The sequence below is a fragment of the Muntiacus reevesi genome, chromosome 5 (genome assembly GCF_963930625.1).
Source record: "Muntiacus reevesi chromosome 5, mMunRee1.1, whole genome shotgun sequence".
Taxonomy (NCBI): domain Eukaryota; kingdom Metazoa; phylum Chordata; class Mammalia; order Artiodactyla; family Cervidae; genus Muntiacus; species Muntiacus reevesi.
Window position 1 is genome coordinate 49060547 of NC_089253.1, and position 25385 is coordinate 49085931.

A 25385-nucleotide genomic window follows, 5' to 3' on the forward strand; every position below is an offset into this window, starting at 1 on the left:
GAAAAGTGCTAAATGGTGTCACTGGGATGGCCATAGCATGTCTTTAGATTAAGAAGTTCTCTGAAAACAAATAAGAAAAAAAAAAATACTTCTACAGAGAGTCATAACACAGTCCTGCAAAACTTGGGAGATGGTTAAATTATTGAGTACTATTCATTTTGTTTTATGATTTCCCTCCTGTATTATGGTCAGAAAACATTTTCTCTTAAATGGCTGCATTTTGCAGTATACTGATGCTTCCATCATAGCTCAAAATGCAACCAAATTTTTCTAGTGTTTTATAAGAGATGAGAGAAAGAATCCTACTCTGAAGGGTCTTGGCTTACTTACTAACTTATTTGTAGATTACTGATATCCCCAGGACTGTAAAAATACTCACTCTATTAGTACTGTGTTCCTTTTCACTTTTCGTGTGTGTGTGTGTGTGTGTGTGTGTGTGTGTGTACACGCGCATAGTCACTCAATCGTATCAGACTCTTTACAACCCCATGAACTGTAGCCCATCAGGCTGCCCATCGAGTTTTCCAGGTAAGAATGCTGGAGTTGGTAGCCATTCCCTTTGTCCATGGGATCTTCCTGACCCACAGATTGAAACTGGGTCTTCTGTAGACAGATTCTTTCCCATCTGAGCCACCAGGGAAGCTCTTTCAACTTCTCTTAGATTTCCACAGATTGTGTATTTTGATTATCTTCTGTATTTTCATGTTGGTTATTTGAATGCAAGGAATAATGGTATTTCTATTTTCTTGGAAGATTGTGTCCTTCATCCATAATGCAGTAGAGCTGGTATATTTAATATGTAGGGCATTCATTTCTACCTCTTTGGCATTAATATTATAACTCTGTTATTTAAATGAGTTTATATCTCTTTGTTCATTCTCTGCTTTCAACTTCTGCGAATGCTGTTTTTTGCAATAGTGTATACTTTTTTTTCTTTTCTATGGTGTAGTCAAAAAATCTTTTCTGTTAGTAAGAAGCACTGATGTGAGTTTCTCCCTATTGTTAAATTTATCTGGTTATTCTAATCAGGATCTGAGAGGGAGAGAGAGAGACATTAGCATTCATATAACCATGTTACTTAGAAGTTAATTGATAATCTCTTTTATGTCATAAAATCATGCAGGTTTTATGGACTTAATTTTTTAATGTCTGAAAGGAATTTTTAGTCTGAATGGCCAATTGTCAATGAGTCAAATTTATTTTTTGTGTTACTTTTAGCATATTCTCTGGGTAGATAATCAGTAACAGGGCTGAGGGTGGCCTAAAAGCACTGGATATGACTAAGCCCAAAACCTTCAGTTTTCTGGATTGCTATCAGTTCACTTCAGTTGCTCAGTCGTGTCCGACTCTTTTCGACCCCATGAATCACAGCACGCCAGGTCTCCCTGCCCATCACCAACTCCTGGAGTTTACTCAAACTCATGTCCATCGAGTCGGTGATGCCATCCAGCCATCTCATCCTCTGTTGTCCCCTTCTCCTCCTGCCCTCAATCTCTCCCAGAATCAGTCCTTCCAATGAACACCCAGGATTGATCTCCTAAAGGAGATCTCCTAAAGGATGGACTGGCTGGATCTCCTTGCAGTCCAAAGGACTCTCAAGAGTCTTCTCCAACACCACACTTCAAAAGCATCAATTTTTCGGCGCTCAGCTTTCTTCACAGTTCAACTGCCACATCCATACCTGACCACTGGAAAAACCATAACCTTGACTAGATGGACCTTTGTGGGAAAGTAATGCCTCTGCTTTTTAATATGCTATCTAGGTTGCTCATAACTTTCCTTCCAAGGAGTAAATGTCTTTTAATTTCATGGCTGCAATTACATTTGCGGTGATTTTGGAGCCCCCCAAAATAAAGTCTGACACTGTTTGCACTGTTTCCCCATCTATTTCCCATGAAGTGATGGGACCAGATGCCATGATCTTAGTTTTCTGAATGCTGACCTTTAAGCCAACTTCTTCACTCTCCTCTTTCACTTTCATCAAAAGGCTTTTCAGTTCCTCTTCACTTTCTGCCATAAGGGTGGTGTCAACTGCATATCTGAGGTTATTGATATTTCTCCCAGCAATCTTGATTCCAGCTTGTGCTTCTTCCAGCCCAGTGTCTCTCATGATGTACTCTGCCATATAAGTTGAATGAGCAGGGTGACAATATACAGCCTTGACATACTCCTTTTCCTATTTGGAACCAGTCTGCTGTTCCATGTCTAGTTCTAACTGTTGCTTCCTGACCTGCATATAGGTTTCTCAAGAGGCAGGTCAGGTGGTCTGGTATTCCCCTCTCTTTCAGAATTTTTCACAGCTTATTGTGATCCACACAGTCAAAGGCTTTGGCATAGTCAATAAAGGAGAAGTAGATGTTTTTCTGGAACTCTCTTGCTTTTTCTATGATCCAGAGGATGTTGGCAATTTGATCTCTGGTTTCTCTGCCTTTTCTAAAACCAGCTTGAACATCTGGAAGTTCCTGGTTCACGTATTGCTGAAGCCTGGCTTGGAGAACTTTGAGCATTACTTTACTAGCGTGTGAGATGACTGCAATTCTATGGTAGTTAGAGCATTCTTTGGCAATGCCTTTCTTAGGGACTGGAATGAAAACTGACCTTTTCAGTCCTGTGGCCACTGCTGAGTTTTCCAAATTTGCTGACATATTGAGTGCAGCACTTTCACAGCATCATCTTTCAGGATTTGAAATAGCTCAACTGGAATTCCATCACCTCCACTAGCTTTGTTCATAGTGATGCTTTCTAAGGCCCATTTGACTTCACATTCCAGGATGTCTGGCTCTAGGTAAGTGATCACCCCATCATGACTATCTGGATCATGAAGATCTTTTTTGTGTAGATCTTCTGTGTATTCTTGCCACCTCTTATTAGTATCTTCTGCTTCTCTTAGGTCCATACCATTTCTGTCCTTTATCGAGCCCATCTTTGCATGAAATGTTCCCTTGGTACCTAATTTTCTTGAAGAGATCTCTAGTCTTTCCCATTCTATTGTTTTCCTCTATTTCTTTGCATTGATCACTGAGGAAAGCTCTCTTATCTCTCCTTGCTATTCTTTGGAACTCTGCATTCAAATGCAAATATCTTTCTTTTTCTCCTGTGCTTTTCACTTCTTTTCTTTTCACAGCTACTTGTAAGGCCTCCTCAGACAACCATTTTGCTTTTCTGCATTTCTTTTTCTTGGGGATGGTCCTGATCCCTGTCTCCTGTATAATGTCAAGAGCCTCCATTCATAGTTCATCAGGCACTCTATCAAATTTAGTTCCTTAAATCTATTTCTCACTTCCACTGTATAATCATTAGGGATTTGATTTAGGTCATACCTGAATGGTCTAGTGGTTTTCCCTACTTTCTTCAATTTAAGTCTGAATTTGGCAATAAGGAGTTCATGATCTGGGCTACAGTCAGTTCCTGGTCTTGTTTGCTGACTGTATAGAATTTCTCCATCTTTGACTACAAAGAATATAATCAATCTGATTTTGGTTTGACCATCTGGTGATGTCCATGTGTAGAGTCTTCTCTTGTGTTGTTGGAAGAGGATGTTTGCTATGACCAGTGCGTTCTCTTGGCAAAACTCTTTTAGCCTTTGCCCTGCTTCATTCTGTACTCCAAGGCCAAATTTGCTTATTACTCCAGGTGTTTCTTGACTTCCTACTTTTGCATTCCAGTCCCCTATAATTAAAAGGACATCTTTTTTGGGTGTTAGTTCTAAAAGGTCTTGTAGGTCTTCATAGAACTGTTCAACTTCAGCTTCTTCAGTGTTACTGGTTGGGGCATAGGCTTGGATTACCGTGATATTGAATGGCTTGCCTTGGAATCGAACAGATATCATTCTGTCATTTTTGAGATTGCATCCAAGTACTGCATTTCGGTCTCCTTTGTTGACCATGAAGTCTACTCCGTTCCCTCTGTGTGATTCCTGCCCACAGTAGTAGATGTATGGTCATCTGAGTTAAATTCACCCATTCCAGTCCATTTTAGTTCACTGATTCCTAGAATGTCGACGTTCCCTCTTGCCATCTCCTATTTTACTACTTCCAATTTGCCTTGATTAATGGACCTGATTTTCCAGGTTTCTATGCAATATTGCTCTTTACAGCATCGGACCTTGCTTTTATCACCAGCCACATCCATACCTGGTTATTGTTTTTGCTTTGACTTCATCCTTTCATTCTTTCTGGAGTTAATTCTCCACTGATCTCTAGTAGCATATTGGCTACCTACCAACCTGGGGAGTTCCTCTTTCAATATCCTATCATTTTGCCTTTTCATACTGTTCATGGGGTTCTCAAGGCAAGAATAGTGAAATGGTTTGCCATTCCCTTCTCCAGTGGACCACATTCTATCAGACCTCTCCACCGTGACGCGTCCATCTTGGGTGGCCCCACACGGCATGGCTTAGTTTCATTGAGTTAGACAAGGCTGTGGCCTGTGTGATCCAACTGGCTAGCTTTCTGTGATTACGGCTTCAGTGTGTCTGCCCTCTGATGCCCTCTCGCAACACCTACCATCTTACTTGGGTTTTTCTTAGGTCAGCGGCGGCAGCCAAGAGGACTTACTCACGCCCAAGGTCAGGGGCAAATGTACATGTGCTTCTACTATCAAGAGCATGCAAAGAGCTGAGAGAGTTAATCAGATCTGTGACGGGATGTGAATGCTTTTCTTGAAGACATACTTTAAAAACGCAAACTGTCAAGACCCCAGGAGACACTAGGATAAAAAAAGTTTTAAAAAAAGAAATCCATTTTTCCCCTCATTTGAATAAGACTAAAAGGAAGCTACTGGCTTCTTCTCATGATATATATTTTCACTTACTCAATTACTTTCCATAACAATGATCCAGACTCAACCACCCTTTGGGGACTGTCCTTCTGATTGAAAATTCACAAAGCAGTCCCCAAGAAGGTTAGCTGTTACAAGTTTTATGGATAAGAACTGAGATGGTCTCTGGTTGTAAACTCTATGGCCATATCATCAATTTAGTGGCTCTATTCTCAAATTCTGTAGTAGCTGAATTATGGGGACTGAAGTTGTTCTGCCTCTGTCAGACCATATACCTCTCACCTTTCTGAACATGAAGATGTCTAGCTCCCACATTTCAATCTCAAGAGACTGTGTTTTTTTCCTAAGTGTGTACCTAATTCTTATAGAAGCTCAAAAGATAAGAAATATATATATATATATGTGCTTCCCTTGTGCTCAGCTGGTAAAGAATCCACCTGCAATGCAGGAGACCTGGGTTCAATCCCTGGGTTCGGAAGATCCCCTGGAGAAGGGAAAGGCTACCCACTCCAGTATTCTGGCTTGGAGAATTCCACGGACAGTCCATAGGGTCACAAAGAGTCAGACACAAAACGAGCAGGAAGAGGGTAATTCATACTTAACAGCCACAACTCAAAATAGAGAAAATTGGAAGGTTGTAGAGTTACCATATTCCTTTATGACTTTCCGCTATCAGGCTATTTCTCTCAAAAACAGAAACAAAAACCCAGATGCATAAGCTGAATGTCAGTAAGGCACACTCTCACAGTGTATGATAGAACTGAAGAACTACGCAATTTTTAAAGAGAGAGACTTTCAACAAAGGAATCGCATTGAGGGAGGCAACAAGCTATACAGTCCCTTTTCCCTTCTGGAAAGGTCACCACAGTGAATTTTTCCTCCGTCATGTTAGGAAGAAGAAATCAAAAGGAAGATTCCTAGACACTAACACTACAATCCTACTGCCATCATTAACTTTTCCAGTCAGTCTGGGGGTGGGGGTAAGGGGTGATGATCCACAAGTCCAAGATATGTTATATATATAAACAGTAATGCAACAGCAGTATCAAATCTTTCGTCAGGCAATTAAACTTTATGTCAAGCTAATTCAATTTTGTTGCTGTTTTATTAAGTCCTATAGGAAAAAAATCTGTTCTCTCTGGTACATCACAAGTTTCACAACACATTTCTTAATACAAGCTCCTTGTTCTGCTATTTTGATATATTAAATATCCACCAACGAATTTATAGGGTCATAAATCCACAGTGATAAAATTAATCCTATTGCTGAAGACAAATAAATATTTTATTGCAGTTTTATGAGCTTTTGTTCCCTCTTCACTTGCAAGTAGATGTTGTTTAGTGGTACGAAGATATTTTGCTCCTGTAAAATGTATTGGAAACAATACAATAGTAGTAGAATTCAGATCTATAAAACTTGGAACCCTAAGACTGAGAACTCAAGCACATCTCGACTCCCTGAATTATAAAGACTAATCTGTTAACAGAAAATACCCAACCCCTATATTCAACTCAATCTAAATCCTGAGGTCTTTTGCATTTCCAGTTGTAGACACCAATTCTATTTGTGACACTGTGTGTGTGTGAGCAAAAATTTTTAGTTGCAGGAGGGAAGAAAGAACAACAAATCAAATTCCTAAATGTAGTTCTTTCAATTCTCCAGAGGGCACAAACCTTGAAGGTTACCACGAACTGCAAAAGTTTGGAGAGGGGAAAGAAAGCTCAGGTATAAAGAGGCTCTGTGATGTATATAGAAAGTTTAATTTAGTCCACTTAAGCCAGAAAACCTTTCATAAAAAATAGAAATTTAATACGTAAAGATCAAGTAACAGAGGATGGATGTAAGTTTGAGCAAACTCCGGGAGATAGGGAAGGACAGGGAAGCCTGGTGTGCTGTGGTCCATGGGGTCACAAAGATTCGGACACAACTCAACTGAATGGACAACAAAAAAGACCAAGTAGTACATTCCCTTCCCTACCATAGGCAAGAAAAGGAAACTGAAGTTTCGAGATGGGAGCTTACCTACCCTGAAAACACTTCATGCTAGAAAATGAAGTCACTTTTTAAAAGCAGACCTGAATTATCTCTCAGTCCCTTACATTCGGTGTCATCCCTATCATAACACATTAACTGCTAAACATTACACACACACACACACACACACACACACACAAACTGCAAATCTGAATCAGGCTAAAGTCCACAGGAATGTTATCCAACAAGTATTCCAACTTAATCTGTTCTTCTTACACCCTGGCCTTCAGTCATTTCTACAAAGGTCTGTTCAGGGTGTTGCTTACTGCTTTCTGAGTCCACGCTCAGAAAGTTTCACGCCAGACACATTCTCTTCTTGAACTAATTCCCATCCCCCCAGGCTCAAATTCTCTGGGCAGGGAGGCCTAATTAGTAAGTGGAGACAGGACTACTCACAAGCAGTTTTATCTCTGACAGGAAGTAAAGTGCATATGCTAACTTCACTTACACTTTGGCAAATCACAAAGAATACCAAAGTAATTTGCAAAGAACTCACCAAGCAGATGAGAGAGATGAGTGCAATAATAAATAAGAGGAGAAAGTGAATAGAGTAAGGAACTTCCACCCACAGCCGGCACAAAATAACAGGGACCCCAATAACCCTTCCTACTTGAAACACACAAAAAGGAAACAAAGGTTTTTAAGACACTGGGGATCAGGCAATGAAGGAAAAGTGATCCTTCATGATGCAAAACAAACAAAATGAAACCCATCATAGACCTAACTTACTGACTTAAGAAAAAGTCAAAGTTGTAATGCAGACAGGGAGAATCCGGGTGGAGCCCAGGATACTCTGAGTTGCGAAGATGGAGTTAAGAGCCTAGGGAGAAGATTACTAGAGTTTTCAGGATAAAGTATTGGAGCCCCACAGGAAGAGCACTCCTTAAGATAAGCCCTTAATGAGAAGCCTAATTTTAATCAACCAAACATCGTCATTCCACTCAACACTGTGTTTTCCAGCCTATTTTTCAGTTAGTATGGCTATACAGGTGGTAAAGAGTCTGTCGGCCAACAGAAGACCAAAGAGACTTGGGTTCCATCCCTGGGTCAGCAAAATACCCTGTAACAGGAAATGGTGCCCCACTCCAGCATTCTTACCTGGAAAACTCGATGGGCAGAGGAGCCTGTTGGGCTACAGTCCATGGGGTGGCAAAGACTCAGACACGACTGATCAAATAAGCACACATGGCTATATAGCTATTTTGGCCAATGAGATGTAAGAAAATTTTGTATGAGAAACTTGATAGAAAAGGAATACCTTTTACCTACTGATAGAAAGCAAGTGTGACAGCTCAAATTTGAGCAGTCCTATCAGACAATAAAGAAAAGCTACAGGCTTCTGGACCTTTGTGTCTTTTGTCCACACAGCTAATTCCTAGTCCTGTTTGGGTCTCTGTCATTAGTCCACACAGATTACCAAGGTCATATAACTTAATTTCATATACATGGTTCATTCATGTCTGACAGCTCTCTTCTTTCAACACCCCCTTGATTTGAAGTCTTGGACATAGGGAGATTATTCTGTCACTCATACAACATTATGGTAGGTTATGGGAATTCTGAAGAAGAGGAAGAAGGCTGAGATAAAAACAGAGCTTCTTTATACTTGGAACTTGCTATCTGTGTAGGATCAACCTGGGCATGGAGCAAAAACCTGTTTGGGATTTTCTGCCTCTCCATTCTACCTCTCCAGGAATCAGTCCGTGAATATAGCACAGGGATTCTCTCTATGGAATCCACCACTGTTGAATTATTTTCTATCTGTCCTTTTTCTTAACGTGGGGAGCAGAAAAGTTTTGTTCTGGCTACAGTACTCTCCAAAATAATCTGTCTATGCTTCAAATCCATCCTATCTCATTAAGGATCCAGATTTTTGCAAATCAAGTCAGGAAAAGGCAACCTCTCAATCAGCATCTATTGTTAAATCCATCCCTTTACTCACTGACCAGTGACAGGGTTGGATAACTAAATTAAAAGAAAAAAGTTGGACATTTCAGGAAAGACTAACCAGTAAAAATATTACTCTAACATACCAGATTTAATGATCCTCAAAACTTTCTCCTGGCTTTCGACCTGACGGGTGTTCTGATCTGGGGAAAGAATGATTAACAATTTTGGTAGCTTTCTCATTTTACTACTTTTTAGAAAATATTCCCATTCATTTCCTAGTAAAAATTACTTATAATGAATTCTTTGCCTCTTTTAGAGGGAAAATTTGCCCTTGTTGCTTGGGTGGTGCTGACTTTCAGGCATATTAAAAAAAAATGTGGCATGAAACAATCAAGTAGAACTCACATGAAAAACAGGGAAGGACAATGTTCAGCTGAAGTCTATGCAGAGAGGGCGAAACCACAACATTCTATAAATGCAAAAAAGATGAACATGGCATGTCAGAGACATTTAGGGCACTCTGGACTCTTCATACAAGAATGGAAACTCTGAAAAGAGCTAAGAGAAAACAGGTTTTAGGAACCATCATTTTAAAAGAAACCATATGAAAGGAAGTAACTCACTTATTTATTCTTCTTTCTTTTCTAAATTATATTTGGTTTTTACAGAAGAAAGGAACCAACTGAGCTTTTAGTAGCAGCCACCCTTACCATTCCACAGTCCCCCTCCTCCAAATAAAAACACCATGTGATCTGCCGAGTAATTCTAAAGCAATAGCAGGGTAATATTGTGAAATGTTAATTGACATTTTTGGTCCAAGTTTCCTTGTGCTCACTGCTCTCTCTACTCCTAACAGTTGGACAGAGGTGACAGCTTTCCATTTCCCTTGCCCTTAAGGGTAGGCAGGAATAAACAGCAACATTCTCTGTCTTGGTTATTGAAAACTTTTTGAAAAGACAATTTATTGAAAGCAAAAACACTTGTGATTTATAACAGTTGTGACTTTTGAAAGAGAAAGGCATTGTAAAATGATTTAAAATTTAAGATCCAGAGCTTGTAGACTTAAAAACAAAACAAACATAGTGTGGAGGATACAGGCAGATGACATAAGAGTTGACTTCCTATCAAAGAGCCAAAAGATAGAGAGAAGCATTTCCAATACTCAAGCAATGAGCTAGGAAAGGACTGAAAAATAGGACTAGAAATAAAGTCTCTATTCTCTTCCTATGCCCACAGTTACTCCTTGACAATACTGTGGCTGAAACCTCAATTAAGGATGGAAATAAGGAAGGAGAAAAGGCTTTCATGTCTTAGTTTCCAGTTAGAACTCCCAACATGAAGTGACCACAATAGCTTATAAAGGATGATGTATGTTCTGTCATAATACAATTTTTTGAGAAGTTATCAGAGATGGGGAAAGTAGATATACGGATGTTATAAACAGTGAAACATCCCAGAAAAGTCAAGTCAGAAGCACCTCTAGAATAGTGATGTGAGGAACTCTGTGGCTCCCCTTCCCAATAAAAAACAAATGATCAAAGTATGGAAAACAATTTAAATATGTCTGGAAGCCATCCTAAGGTCATATAACAAATGGAGAAACACTTATTCAAGAAAATCTACTAACTTTTAGAAGAACAGACTCAGTGCCATCTGAACCATGACTTGCCCCCTTCCTTTCCCAGGTATAGTGACAGGAGGTCTAATCTAGGCTTGGGAAGTTAAGAAGATGGAGTAAGTCTTTCATGACAGTCCAAGCCTAGGGTTATGGTATCTGCCAAGAGGAGCAGACCACCTATTTCTCATCCCTTCCTCTCCCAGCTTCATGTGGCTAAAGCTCTATTTCAGGCAAAAATGACTGAGAAGGTAGAGGCTCTCTTCCTCTACCTGGGCCTTGTTGTAGGACAAAAGTTCCACAGCAGCCATGACAGGCTGAGAATACTAGACCTTAAGCATCCTCGTCTTAGTTCACGAGTATAGCTGAGGTTCCATGTTAGGAGGAGAAAGCCAAGACGACCATAGAGTATCTTTGCCTAGAACTCTGCTCATAGAACACGGGTGTCTCTGCAAGAGAAACAGGGTGCTGTCCTCACCTTAAACTCTGAAGCAGTAGCAGGTACATTCTGCTCAGGAAGAAGAGGAAGCCTAAAAGCACAGAGCACTCCATACTTCTCCTTAAGAGGACTCATCTTATTATTGAATGGAGTGTGGAGAAGTTCAAGCCTAAGGACACTGGAATCACCAGTGGTGATTTTGGTGATAAGTAAACTAGTTGGGGCTTATAGCTCTGTAACAGCAATACGAGAAAAGGCAGAACAGCTAGAAGGTTAGTAGAAATAACTGAGGAAAGAAGTAGCAGGGTCCTCCTGGGGGTGGCGGAAGCCTTAAAATGTGGCCTCAAAGAAAACTCCTACAGAAGTTGTACAAGAACTGGAATCAGATTGTTTCTGTTCAAGCAGAATCAGATCAGACTTCAGAGTAATTTATTTACCAGGGTGTTGTCAAAACAACAGAGCAATCAGCTAGAAATTAGCATAGGCTAACTGTGGCATCTGATACCAATGCAGATATGTCATCTGCAACTAAAGCAGTATCCTCAAAGGGAGTTCATTGAAAGAGATAGTCAAAGAGGACAGAGATAAAACCATTTTAACCCAGTGGGGTAGGAGGAGTCATACTCAAGCCTGCACTCTCTAAGCTCAACATTAAGGGTTGCACATTTGGGGAAAAACTAATTTCACTCAGCTAAAGCAAGCAACTAACTAGAAAATAAATGCCAACAAACAAGTAGACTAGTTAACAATGATAGTCCTAGAAATAGGGAGTTAGTATCAGAACTGCTACAATGTATTATCAAATATCCAGTTTGGAACTAAAAAAGTACCAACTATGAGAAACGCAAATAAACAAGAAAGCATATTTTCAGGATTTAAAAGAACAGGCAAAGGAAACTGCATTTTACAGAGCCCAAATGTACTTTGAGGAGAGAAACTCTAAAGTAGCTATTACAAATACCTTCAAAGAACTAAAGAAAGTCACACTTACAGAATTAAAGGAAGATATGATGATAATGTCTCATCTATTAGAAAAGATCAATGAAAAATAGAAATGATAAATTGAACCAAACGGAAATTCTGGAGTTCAAAAAGCCCAATAACCAAACAAAAACTCTGCTTCAGGGGTCAACAGGAAATGGGAGTTAGGAGAAGAATAAACCAGTAAACACGAAGACAGGTTGATAGAGATCACAGAATCTGAGAGCAGAAAAAAAATAAGAATGAGGAACAATGAAAAGAGCCTTGGAGAAATGTAGGACACTATTGAGCATATGAACGTACGGATCCATTCTTCATGGATTCTGCATTTGCAAATTTGACTACTTGCAAAATGTGTTTGTAACCCCCCAAACAGATACTCAGCGCAAGTTCACAGTCATTTACAAACTTATATAAAAAGTAATGAATCATCTGAGTCACCCAAAACATGTTCTAACTGAGGTCAAATCAGGCAACACACTGCCCTGTCATTTCAGCTCTCACACGCAACAAGTTTCTTTTCTGACGTATGCTTAGTGTCAAGTTTTTCATGTTCTTGTGCCTTTTTTGTGATTTTGCTATTTTAAATGGCCTCAAGTGTAGGGAAGTGCTGTCTACAAGCACAAGACGGCTGTGATGTGCTTTTTAGGAAAAAATGTGTGTTAGATAAGCTTCATTCAAGCATGACTTATAGTGCTGCTCACTATGAGTTCAATGTAACAAATCAACAATACTTTACATTCAGGAAAAAGAAGAGGGGATTTGTTTTGTATGTGACACTGCTCCATAAAGTGCTGAGGTAATATCCATAGTATGTGATGAAGCTACAGAAAGGTAGAGTTTTACAGATAAACTTTTCAGGTAACTTGTAGATTTGTGAGTTGATGAACAATTTTTTAAAAATGCAGTGTACAGATTGCTTTGAGGCTGAATTCCAAAGAATTTTATGGTCAAACAGTTAATGAAAACACGACCAATTCCTTACAAAGTCTTCTAAAAAATAGAAGAGGATAGAATACTTCTCAAAGCATTCTATTATTTCAATTTACCCTGATGCCAAAACTGGACAAATACAAGAAATACCCATATATAATTTGAGATAATGTGGGTGTGGGATTTGATCTGTTCTCAAGAATGAGGGTTATTTCTGGCTTAGAAGTGAACCACAGTTCTGATGATAATAATTCATATTAGTATGTGTCTGTGTTGTAGTGCTCAATTGTTTAATCTTCAGTCTTAAAGATTGTTTCATGGCTGCAATTCCATCAAACAATATGTATATAATAAATTACCTTCCCCCCATAGAGAAGAAAATCTTAAACCGCTGCAGTGATTATTATCAGAAACTTTATATGCAGCCATAACATCAAACAGTGCTGCTGGTGTTTAGTCGTTAAATCATGTCCTAATCTTTGTGCCCTGAAGGACCGCAGAATGCTTCCCTGCTCTTCACTATCGCCCAGAGTCTGCTCAAACTCCTTGAACTGGTGACGCCGTTCAACTGTCTCATCCTCTCTGGTCTCCTACTCCTCCGATACTCGGTCCTTTTCAGCATCAGGGTCTTTCCCAAAGAGCTGGATAGCTCAAACAGTGATACATATGTAATTTATCATGTGATCAGATGATAATAGTCTTCTTCAGCCAAAGCTGATAAATCACAAAAACGAAGGACTGAAACCTGATGCCAAAATAATTTTCTCTTCCTGTGTTAAACAATACAGAGACTGAGCAAACTTCCTCTGACTATGTTAAACAATACTGAGAATAAGCAAAGTAAAATTAGGTTTTTGCTCCAGGGAATACTCCCTCCTAGAAGAGAAGACTGAGCAAATAAGAGCAGTTCACTTATGGAGACCAAACTTATTTGTCACACCTTACTTCAAAACCCTCACTTCCCTGTACATGCCAACCCAAAGCATTTACGTCATAAGCTCTGCCCGGTCCCAGCTGGTTCCCTCTTGCAAGGTTCACCTGAAAATTACTCTCTAAAATTCTAAAACCACACAACTATTCCCCACCTCCCCAGGTTTCCCCTTCAGAGAGGTTACCAAGAGTGTGACAGTTGTAGTGTATTTTCCCTTATTGCAATATGTCAACAAAATTTAGCTTTACTGAATTCAGGATTTTCTGTTGGTCTTTTGGGGCTGTTGGCACACCCCTTAAGATTTTTATATTCTATTGGACAGTGAGTTTTTAAAGACAGGCTCTTACACTCTACTCTCCAAGTATATGTCAGAAAGTACCTCCCAAAAGAATGACTGCATTCACCAGGCAGTTAGAGAAACCTATGAAACTGAAACACTGCCTTTTATTTTAAAAATAACTATAGTGGAAGAACAAATGCACTATAGTCTCATGCTTTAGAGACTAAAAATAATAGTATGTTTTTCATTGCTTTCTAATTAGTGTAGAAATTATCTAAAATGGAAAAATGAAACTCAGAGGATCATATCAGCCTAGAGAAGCAGTAAAATTTGCCACATTTTATAAAGACAGCATTTTAAGGAGAAAAACAGAGGAACATGTAGAAGGGCTTTGAACTAAATCATTCATAATATGATAAGTAATCTACTCCTAAAAGAGGTTTAAAGGTATTTGACAGTATGGGAATGTACTTATTTATTCAATAAATATGTTTTAATAACTACTATAGGTTGAGTCAAGTTTTTGGAACTGGTGCATAATGGTTAACAAAGCGAATGTTCTCTAAATACATGGGACTTGTATTCTAGTTGTAAGAAGGCAAATCTTTCAGAAGTTAATGCATACATAAATATAGAATGAACCACTTGCGGGAGGAAAAACAAAAGTGAAATTTCAAGTATCTTAGATAATGGAAATAATAGATGACAGGAATGAGATATGTTTCATCGATCTTAAATAAAACAACACACTCGATCTGAGGAGGAAGGACTGAGACCATGTGAAACTCAGCGCTCCACGGGGCCACAGAGAGCTGGACAAAACTGAGCCCACGACGCACAGGAGACACAGCTCAGCGCCCGAAGCTCTGTTTCCACACGGCGTCTCCAGAAGCGTCAGACAGAGTGACTCCGAGAGAAGCTGCAGCTGGGACTGGTTATGGAACCCTAACAGAGACCAGCTACTGCAGGAGACAGCATTCTAACTCACTGACTGCACTGGGCATTTTCAGTAAACACACATCACAATGCTTACCTAGAATGTACAGGACATAACCTGGTCTGCATTAATACATTTAGGTATCTCAACTCCAAAAGAACACACAAGTGGGATAAAAATCACTTAAGCATGAAACATACACATTTACCCAATCATAATTCAGTACTAAATAAAGAGTTTGAGTTGTCTCAAGGCCCTCTGTGCTGAACTAATTCTTAGAAATGCACATTTTCCCAAGTCTGAGTCAGGAAGAAATACAAAATAGGAACAGGCCAATTGCCAGTAATGAAACGGAACAGATAATTTAAAAACTGCACCCAAAACAAAATGCCAAGACTAGATAGCTTTTACAGGTGAATTCTACCAAACAGAGAAAAGTTGTCATCTATACTTTTCAAGTAGACTCAAACACTGTTAGCCCACAGGCCATAATTTGAGCAACAAGTGTGTAGGAACTATAGCAATAGGTATGTATAAGCCAGTGTCAGTTACCAAGGAATTTCAATAGCAATCAGCAGGAAATGATTGAGCAGGTCTGCAAATCATTTTCGATTTTTCCTACAGAGGTCTTAATCTTCATTGGGAAAATGCAGACACCCAGAGTCTCTGTCCTGGTTTAAGTAAGGCAGACCAGAGGAAACAGGCTTTATGTAGTGTATGCTCAACCACCATAAACGCTGTTGATGAGGTCAGCAAGAGTCGAATTTTTTTGTTTGTTTTCTTTTTATTCATCTATATATGCACAGTCTCTGAAACAGAACCTTCCTTTAATAAGAGTTCAATAAGTGTTTGTTGAATTAGATTGGAAGTAAATGAAATCTTTCTGGTCTTATTTTCTAGTTCACCTTAAATATTAAGACTTCTAGTGACATATGGGCTGATTCTCAAAGAGTGTATTTGCTGGAATTATGCTTTCAGATTCTTGCTGTTCATACAGATAAGAAATGTCTCAATATCTTTACTAACTTGAATTCAGCAGCTTACTCTTACTGGGTTTCTGACATCAGAAATACCTAACTTGACTACTTTTCAAAATCATAACATGGATAAATCTAAAGAGCTTTTCTATTTAGTATATCATGATCATAAAATTCTTGTTGGAAAGATTATTTATTAACAATCCAGCAGCACTCGGTAACCACATTAACACTTCTTAATAAAAAGTATAACTAAATAAGATTTTAATGATGCTAGTATCTCCTTAGAATTTTTAATGTGATAGAAAACTCAGTGCCCTGAGTTTATCATGGAAGCCTAGATTAAAAGCCTAGCTGTCTCATTCTTCAGCAGTGTAGACCCTCTGTAAAATAAGAAACAAATATTATATATATGTATATATATTGGTCAGGGCCCCAGTGTCTGACACAGATCTCTTGGACTTGTAGAGAGAGATACTATCATTACTCTTTGACCCAAGTTCCTGACACAAAGCTCTTGAGACTTTCGTTAATTTACTGAGTGATGGGACCATCTGACACAGAGCTCCTAAGTCCTCTGTGATTTCCTAGGTGATAGGAATATCTTTCTGTTCTCTTGGATGGAGGATGGTCACCAGAAAGAGCAAGCTGGGAGCAGAACTTTGGGACTTTTGGTCCCATCTCCTATTCTCCAGGAGGGGAAAAGGTTGGAAGTGCAGTTTGTGATCATGCTAACATTAGGAATCCTCCATATAAACCCTCAAAGTACTGGGTTCAGAGTATTTCCCCATTAGTGAACACACCTACGTGCCTGGAGGACAGCGCATTTCAATTATAAAAGGTAGACTCTTGCACTCAAGACCTTTCCAGACCTCATCCTACGTATGTCTTCATCCAGCTTTTCATTTGTAACCTTTATAAAATATAAAATCAGTGAACTGTTTTCCTGAGCTCTATGAGCTGCTCGATCAAATTACTGAATCCAGGGAGGGTACTGTGGGAACCTCCAATTTGCAGCCAAGTTGGTCAGAAATTTTAGGCAACCTGAGGATCTACTACTAGTGATTAGTATCTGAAGTTAGGGGCTGGGGGAGGGGCAGTCTCACAACCCTTAACCAGCAGGCTCTATGCTACCGCTGGTTAGTGTCAGAACTGAATAAAGGATATCAAGCTGGTGTTGGAGATTCAGCGGGGGAAAAATCCCAGACATCTGGTGTCAGAAATGTTATGAACGAGTTGGCCTCTGCTGCTGTTGTTGCTATTTAGTCGCTAAGTCATGTTGAACTGTTTAGAGATACCACCAGGTTCCTCTGCCCATGGGATTTTTCAGGCAAGTACACTGGATTGTGCTGTCATTTCCTTCTCCAGGAGATCTTCCCGACCCAGGGACTGAACCTTCAGCTCCTGCCGTGTCTCCTGCATTATCAGTGGGTTCTTCACTGCTGGGCCACCAAGGAAGCGCTCAACACCCACATATCAAGTGGAAATCACAGCTCACTTGAGACTCTCATGTCAAGCAAAAATAATCACAAAAGTCATTCTAAAAGTCAACAGATGTAAAGAGTATACCAAACTCAGGGGGGTGGCACAGGAGTCAAAGCTTTTTTTTTTTTTTTTTTAAGCTTGCAAAGCACTTTAACATTCGTTATCCTGTTTGAATTACCCTAAGAGCATTTTCTAGTGCCAGTGTAAGGGAAGGAACAATATGAACAACCCTCTTTATTTGTGAATATACACATACAAGCATACCTCATTTGACTGTGCTTAGTTTATCAAGCTTCACATACACTGTGGTTTTCACATATTGAAGGTTTGTGGCAAGACTGCGTTGTCAAATGATGGTTAGCATTTTTTAGCAATAAAGTATTTTCAACTGAGGTATGTACTTTTTTAGACATAATACTGTTGCACACTAGACTACAGTATAGTGTAAGCATAACTTTTTTGTGCACTCAAGAGACCAAAAAAATTCATGTGACTCACTTTATCATATTTGCTTTACTGCAGTGGTCTGGAACTGAACCTACAGAATCTCTGAGGTATGCCTATATATAAATACACTGAAGCCCTAAAATCCTAAGGCTAAGGGCAGAGGACTTCTCTTTGAGAATTATAGCATTTTGGTGTTTTGAAACATGTGAGCAATGCCTTGTAATTAATTTTCCCACCATCATTATTTTATGTTTAAAAGCTTTAATGTGTGCCCAGATTTCTAAGGTCAATAAACAAATAATATATTCTAAAAAGAAATGGCCCTGAGACAAAAACTGCGTGCCAGTTTGTTTTCTATCATTGATATCTATTGACAAATATGCCAATGGTTGTGCTAATCAATGTCATTTCAAATTTGTATCCTTCCATTCTCAAACACAGACTTGAGTAGACGTTTTATTCATATAAATGGAATCTTTTCAAGTACTTTTAAACTTGAAATCATAGGACTTATAATAGTGAGAAATCTACAGTTTAATTAATTACAACACAATTCATTTAAAACTTTTTTTGAGAAACGCAATTTTTTGAAATGTTAGTGTGAGAATCATATAAATCAAGCTCCCCTCTCCTGTAGAATTTTGGCCTGGAGTTTTTAATAATTATTTCAGGAAATATGATAAGTGAGAGAAAGTATAAACACATTTCACAGAACTTCTTATATATATGACATTATAGTATATCAAACTAAGAAAACGATTCTGCAACAATAAGCAATAGTCTTATGACTTGAGATATGCTTACAGATCATTTCCGGTCAAGTATGTAATATTTAGTATTTTGATAACAAGAATGGTATAAGACCATCTCTGTTCCTTTCTTAAAATGGAAAATAAAATATTATACATGTCTCCTTCTGATTTCTGTATAATGCTTCCCCCACATGCATTGCGGGGCCAAAACCTGACATGAAAGTTTATGACAAAGTGAGATTGTAAAAATGTATTTTTTATCTGAGACAATTTTGCAATAAAAGCACATTTCAGTCCTTTAAAATAACAGTCGACAAGATTTACTGTGTCAAATGTAAGTGTCACACCTCAGTCAGTGGTTAAGATTTCAAACAAATCCCAGCCGCTAAGCAGAAATTGGCTTTTAAAATCTTTAAGTTAGTTTGTTCCCAGATGAACATTTTTTTTTAACATGAGAAACCACACTTATCATACAGCTTGCAAATTCTCTGGTTTCCATTTACCCATTTTATTATCTTTTTATTACTGACAGAGACAGGAGCCAAGTCAGAGCTACATTAATCCAGAAACCAAAAGTAAGTAGACGACAATATTGTGAATATTAATGCAAGGTGGCAGCTCTTATTTTTCACCATCCCATCCTATTTTTCCTTGGAACCAATTTGTACAAAATGTATTTAAAAATCAGAAAGTTAAAGACAACCAATTTTCAACTCATTGACCTACAAATTTGTCTGATTGCAGGGGACTTCTGTTGTAGCAGGGAGATTAGGAGTGGGTGCTTGAAACTTCAGGTCCCTTGGGGAGGGTGTAATCACTGCTGACAATGCACCCGAGCTGTTTTATGTCTGGGGTAGAAATTGGAGGACATCTAGCCAGTTTATGAGTCCCAAGAGAGGGGGCAACGGATGTCCATAACCGTAACACCTCACTCTGTGGGGAGCCTGTCTAGTTCTTGGCAAGAATTTTAAGCTTCATTTTTCCTGGATAGCGTTCCCTTCTCTCTTTTTCTTTCACTCTCTTGTCTAAGTAAATAAAAGTAGACCTAAAAGTACATTCATACACACACACACACACACACACACACACACACACAGGAAAGAAAATTAAATGAAGAAAATCTCAACAGATTCAACCTTAGATTTGTTTCAGCTATTATGAACACTCAGACTTAGCACCCACTTTCTTTGGAAGTTTATCCCTAATAATGACCAATATTTGTGTACTGCCCTTAGGATTACCAAAGGCATTCACAAATGTAACATCTGCACAATAAAAAGTTTCTGCAGCAGGAATATAGCTCCATCACGCAGATTGCAAATTTTAGTCTTGAAGATGGTTTTTTTGAAACAAAGTCCCTGAGATAGAAATTAAATCTACTTTTCCAGAATTCAAAGTCCAATGATCTTTTCTGTATACTAAATTGATATTTTCAACTTTGAAATGCTTATTAATTGTTTTAATATTTTATATAAAGAATAAATTAAAATTAGACTTCCTACATTCAGCATACTCAAAAAGGTAAACCTATACAGAGTATCCAAGGAGTAAAAATACCAAAACACACAGTGTAAAATCAGATACAAGGTGGATGCCAAGGGTCCTCTGGTTCCCTTTCCTTTAAGAGTCCGACCAGCGAAACGTGAAGGGCTGGGACGCAGGGGAGGCGGCAAGCAGGAGACACTGCGCCCTCTGGTCCTGTCACTTGTGTGCTCCCTTGGGAAAATGTGGGACTCACTGAGTATGATTATTTCCAATAAACCCAAAGTGAAGACTACCCAAGTGCCCGTGAGTAGAAGGATGGATTAACAGATTGTGATTTACACAAACAAGAAGAAAACACAAGCAATGAAAAAGAATCATCTTCACTTCACCCAACAGTGAGGCTTTCTTAAATACGCTAATCAGCCAAAAAAAACACAAGAGCCAGACACCAAAGAATACACACTATATTATCAAATGTATATAAAATGCAATGCAGTCAAACTAGTCTATAGGTTAAAGGAGGCGAGCAGCTGCTGAAAGGAACTAGTGCAGGGGGTATGGAGGGCTCTGCCTTCATCTGCATGATGGGTGCATAGTTGTGCTTTATTTGTCACAGTCTTTGAAATGAAACATTCATGATATTTGTACTTTCCTCTACATGGAATACACGTCAATAAAACTTGCAAAGGAAGGACATAGTTGGACCTTAAGACTGCATCTGTACCACCATGGATCTCTTGGATTAACTAACTTGTAGGCTTTTTCAGGCTGAAGAACTTTGGAAAAGTGTGGGCTTTGGATCCATTTGCCTGAGTTACAAATCTCCACTGCACTGTGACACTCACTGGCAATGTGTTCTAAGGGAAGTCTCCTAAACCCTCGGTTTCTCCAGTAAAGTTTTTATGGATTTGTGCCCCTCAACTCCCCAGTAGGGACAAACAGCATAAACAGGACAAAAACATAAATGTAAACCATATAAACTGAGAGACTGCAAACAAACTGATGGTATCATTCTTCCTCAGCCCTTAAATATCTTTGAGTTAGTGCTATCACTAGCAAAAAAAAAAAAAAAAAAAAGAAAAGAAAAAAAATCAAATTCTGTATTAGGAAGGTCTGGTAATAATTCAGTACGGCCAGCAACTCTCCATAGTTTAGTGCCTTCACACAACAGATGTTATTTCTGACACTTGAATGGCCAGGTGGGGTTTCCTCATTTAACGGCCTTCAGAAATCCTGTCCTCGGCTCAGTCTTTGGGATCCTCTCACTGTGTATTTGGAAAAAAGAGACCTTAGGAAAGGTGCATCTGTCCTTAACTGCTTTGGCCCTGAAGATGTGTGTGTTGCTCTCATTTACATTCATTTTAGGGGGAAGCAGCCACAGGGCCCCATCTCTCTGCAAACAAGCTCAGGAAAGTATGACTTTTCATTATCAGTCCATTAGCCACATCTGCCACATTGTCCTTATGTTCTCCTACACAAACTACAGGTAATTTCTGAGGCTCTATCAGTTAGGCATTTCACAACAAAGTCATAGAAATTCCAGGATCATTTGATCTACAAATGCATGTAACTTTGTGAAATATATATTCCAACTGGTTGACTTTAAACTCAATCTAAATACCAACGGATCTACTCACATTTCTGAGAGACAGCTTCCATTCATTAACAAATGTTAGTTAGCCTGAGTCTCAACACCAAGGTGTCAGATCAGATCAATCTGAATTGAACACACTTTACTTTTTTGATCTTCAAGGTGAGAGATATCTTGGTGTTGTAGAAAGTATCCAGCACTGGTAACTGGGGTCATGATCCACCTTCTAAATTTATAATCAAATGTCAATATAATCAAAACTAGAGGAAATTCTTATATAGGACTTTTAAAAAATCTTCATAAACTTAAACCCACTGTAAATATTCTTCTCTAAAACTTTGGAAATGGAAGTTTTACTTTTACAATAGAAGGCTTATATAAGATACAGGACTTATTCCAAATCACAAACTTGGAACCAAAACTTGAGGCTCTATATTACCAGTCTAATATATATTTTCTTTCGTAGCAAAGCAGGAAAATGTCAAAAGGAAAAATGTAATAATGCTTGCATGTAGGAGACACTAATGATCAAGTTTAAGAAAAACTTTGATAAATCTGATAAGACTGTTTTACTGCCGAAATTCTCCCTGCTCCTTGATAGTTGACCCAAGTAGTACCAGGAACTGCAATTATATCAATAATCATCATAAATTGTATCTATTTCTCACTCTTCAATCTTTTTTTGTGCTTGAAGGCTTAGGATTGCAAAACATAAGGCAAAAGGTATCACTTTGAAGAGTTTTCATCATTATGACCTTTTGGTCCCAGGAAGTGGCTATTTCATTTTAATAGTCCTCTTTCTATATATATAGGTGTCTTATGCCTGAAATGAATTTTCAAGACTGTCTTTATGCTAAGTATTTGGCAATCCAAAAACTACTGTTTCTGAAAATATGTATAGACCAGGAATGAAGTGTTCCATTTTTACAATGAGATGCAGATTTCCCATTAAAAAGTAAAGCTTTCATCTCCAGTGCTATCAAGGACAGTATTTGAGTTTTGGTGAATTAATTTAAGAGGCTATAGAAGTCCTATAAAAGAATTTTTTCTAGTCTATTTATTACTTACTGTTGATTATAAATTTGAACATTACTATTAGTGTCCGGCTTGTGACTTTGAATAGTAGCAGATAAATATTGCTAACTGGTATTTAATCATTTTCAGTAACACTCTTTTCAATTAAACTTAATCTCATACACGTTTATACAATTTTACAATTTAATTATACAATTATCTCATACTATTTGTACAATTTGAGGGATCAATTATCAAAATGCATTGATACTATTTTTTTTACTTGTCTCTATCTCAATCACCCTGTTTACTGTTTTAAGTGCCCTTTCTTCCTTAAAGCAAAACAGGAAAAAAAAAAAAAAAAAAGAAAGAAAGAAACAGGAGAAAATGTGGAGGTTACATCAGGGCTGAAGTAAGATATGAAGAATTGTTCTAATCTTTCCTCCAGCTTTTAACAGTGTTTCAAACTCTATCAAGTAAGAATAGATGACTGTTATGCGATGTAGGGCATTGTGGGCCTGGGGTCTTCAATATTTCTCTAAGTTTGTAGATTTCATGGTCACAAGTAAGCACAAGTAGTTAATAAGTTCTATGCACCATCTTCGCTAACCCTACATACCTATGAACCGGCACAATGCCTAGTACATAATACTTGATTAAAAATTAATGAAGTATGGTTGGCAGCAGTTCCTCTATCTCTTGGCCAATCCTGACTTGTACATTCTTCTCTCAATATTATAGGTAAGCCAAATAAACAATCACCCTGAAAGCTCCTCAAATGGCTAAGAAAACTTCTGTCCCAAACTATACTGTCATCTGAAATTCCACTTTTGAGTTTCATTCATTTAGCTAAAAATGTCGGTCTTGTTAAAATGCAAAACAAATGCAGCAACACACAGTCAATAACACTTGAATCCCTTTTAAATTATTTAAACTTATGACAGATGAGTATCAGATTTGTTTTTCCCTAGTGCAGTCTGGCCAGAGGAGGGAGTCATTCTGTGGTCATAGAAGTAGGATGAGAAAAACCCAAGTCAGTAAGATGAGTTTAGATGCGTCAGAACAAAGAAACTTATCTCACACTGTTGCCTATAGATGAAATAATACTAAAAGCATACATATTATCTGATTATTACCAGTACTCATACATAATCAAAGTGAGATCCACTGCTGTGAACTAGTTAAAAGCTAATCATTGTCAGAGTCAAGGTTAGTTTCTAAGAGACTTGACTTTTAGTTTTGTGCTCCTTCTTTCAACTTTGATTACTTCTTTATAAATGCGAATCCTACTTCAAAGTAACCTAAACCTTATAAAATATTTTGGAAATTCAAAAGAACCTTAAAAGGAGTATCAACAAATTTCCTGCCTCTGTAATTTTCTATAGTATACATAAATAACTACTTAGGCTCCTTAAGAGTGATTTAATTTTCCAAACATGTAAACTATGATTAATTAAGTGTGAAGGTTTACGATTATGTAATTGGAATTTGGTTTAAAAATATTCTCCATCATTTTCATCAATACTAAATCAGCTAATTGAAATAATCATTGGGATCTACATCTATAGCAAAAAAGAAAAATCTGTATTGCTGCAAAAAAGAAAATATCTTTCCTCCTACTTCAAAAATGTATTCAATAAGGTAATTACTGCTAAATAAAAATTATACCATGTTCCATAATAGAGTGCTGAGGTCAACAGAGTCAAAATTAAGAATATCAGGCAATGCATTAGAGTTCTCGAGAGAAATGGGACCAATAGGGCAGAAATATGTATATATGCGTGTTTATAACAATATATGTATATATTTATACACAAACACATTCATTACAGGGAATTAGCTCCCATGATTAGAGAGATGCAGAAGTCTCAGTATTTGCAGGGTGGTAAGTCAGAGCTGAAGACTCAAGCCTAAGTCCACAATTCTGAGAATCAGGAAAGCCAATGATGATGTTCCATTCTAAAAACTAGCAGGCTTGAGGTCAGGAAGAGCTAATGTTTTAGTTTGAGTCTAAAGGCAGGAGCAAAGTCAGTATCCCAGTTCAAAGGACACAAGTTGGCAGAATTCCCTCTTCACAGGGGAAGGTCAGCTTTTCTGTTCTATTTAGGCATTCAAATGATTAAATGAGGCCCACTCACATTAGGGGGGGCAATCTGATTTACTCGATATGCCGATTTAAATTTTAATCTCATCCAAAAACACTCTTAGCAAATACTTGGTGTCTTAATCCACTTGGGCTGCTGTAACAAAATATTATAAATTGGACAACTTATAAATAACAGAACTTTCTCAGAGTTCTGAAAGTTGTACATCAAAAGATCAGAGTGATAACATGGTTGGCTGCTGACTTTTTCTGGATTGTAGACTTCTTATTGCATCCTCACATAGCAGGAAAAACAAGGGATCTCTGTGGGGCCTCTTTTATAAGAAAACTCATCTCATTCATAAGGGTTCACCTCTTGACTCTTAAGTCACTTCCTTACACCCTTAACTCTTGATACTATCATTCTTGTGGGTTGCCATTTCCTCCTTAGGGGATCTTCCTGACCCAGGGATCAAACCTGTCCATCTTATGTCTCCTGCTCTGACAGGCGGGTTCTTTACCACTAGTGCCAGCTGGGGAGCCCCCTACGGTGCCTGGCATCTACATTAGTCAGGGAGCACTCTAAGGGAGCCCTCTGTGATATCCTAAAACAGTGGGGGCAGCAGGAACATTGTTCATAGTAGGGTGACTGAGTCAAAATTTTACGTAGTGAAATAGTCTACTGATAAATCCATTTTCATTTTGTGTTTTACTGCTCTGTACTCACAAAA

The 25385-nt window shown here is 38.3% G+C and overlaps 1 protein-coding gene across 1 annotated transcript in view; it reads right to left on the bottom strand.

Moving 5' to 3' along the window:
- The window catches only part of LOC136169322 (bifunctional methylenetetrahydrofolate dehydrogenase/cyclohydrolase, mitochondrial-like), a 238868-nt gene that overhangs the window by 193810 nt on the left and 19673 nt on the right, over positions 1–25385 (bottom strand). The gene's annotated exons all lie outside the window — the stretch shown is intronic.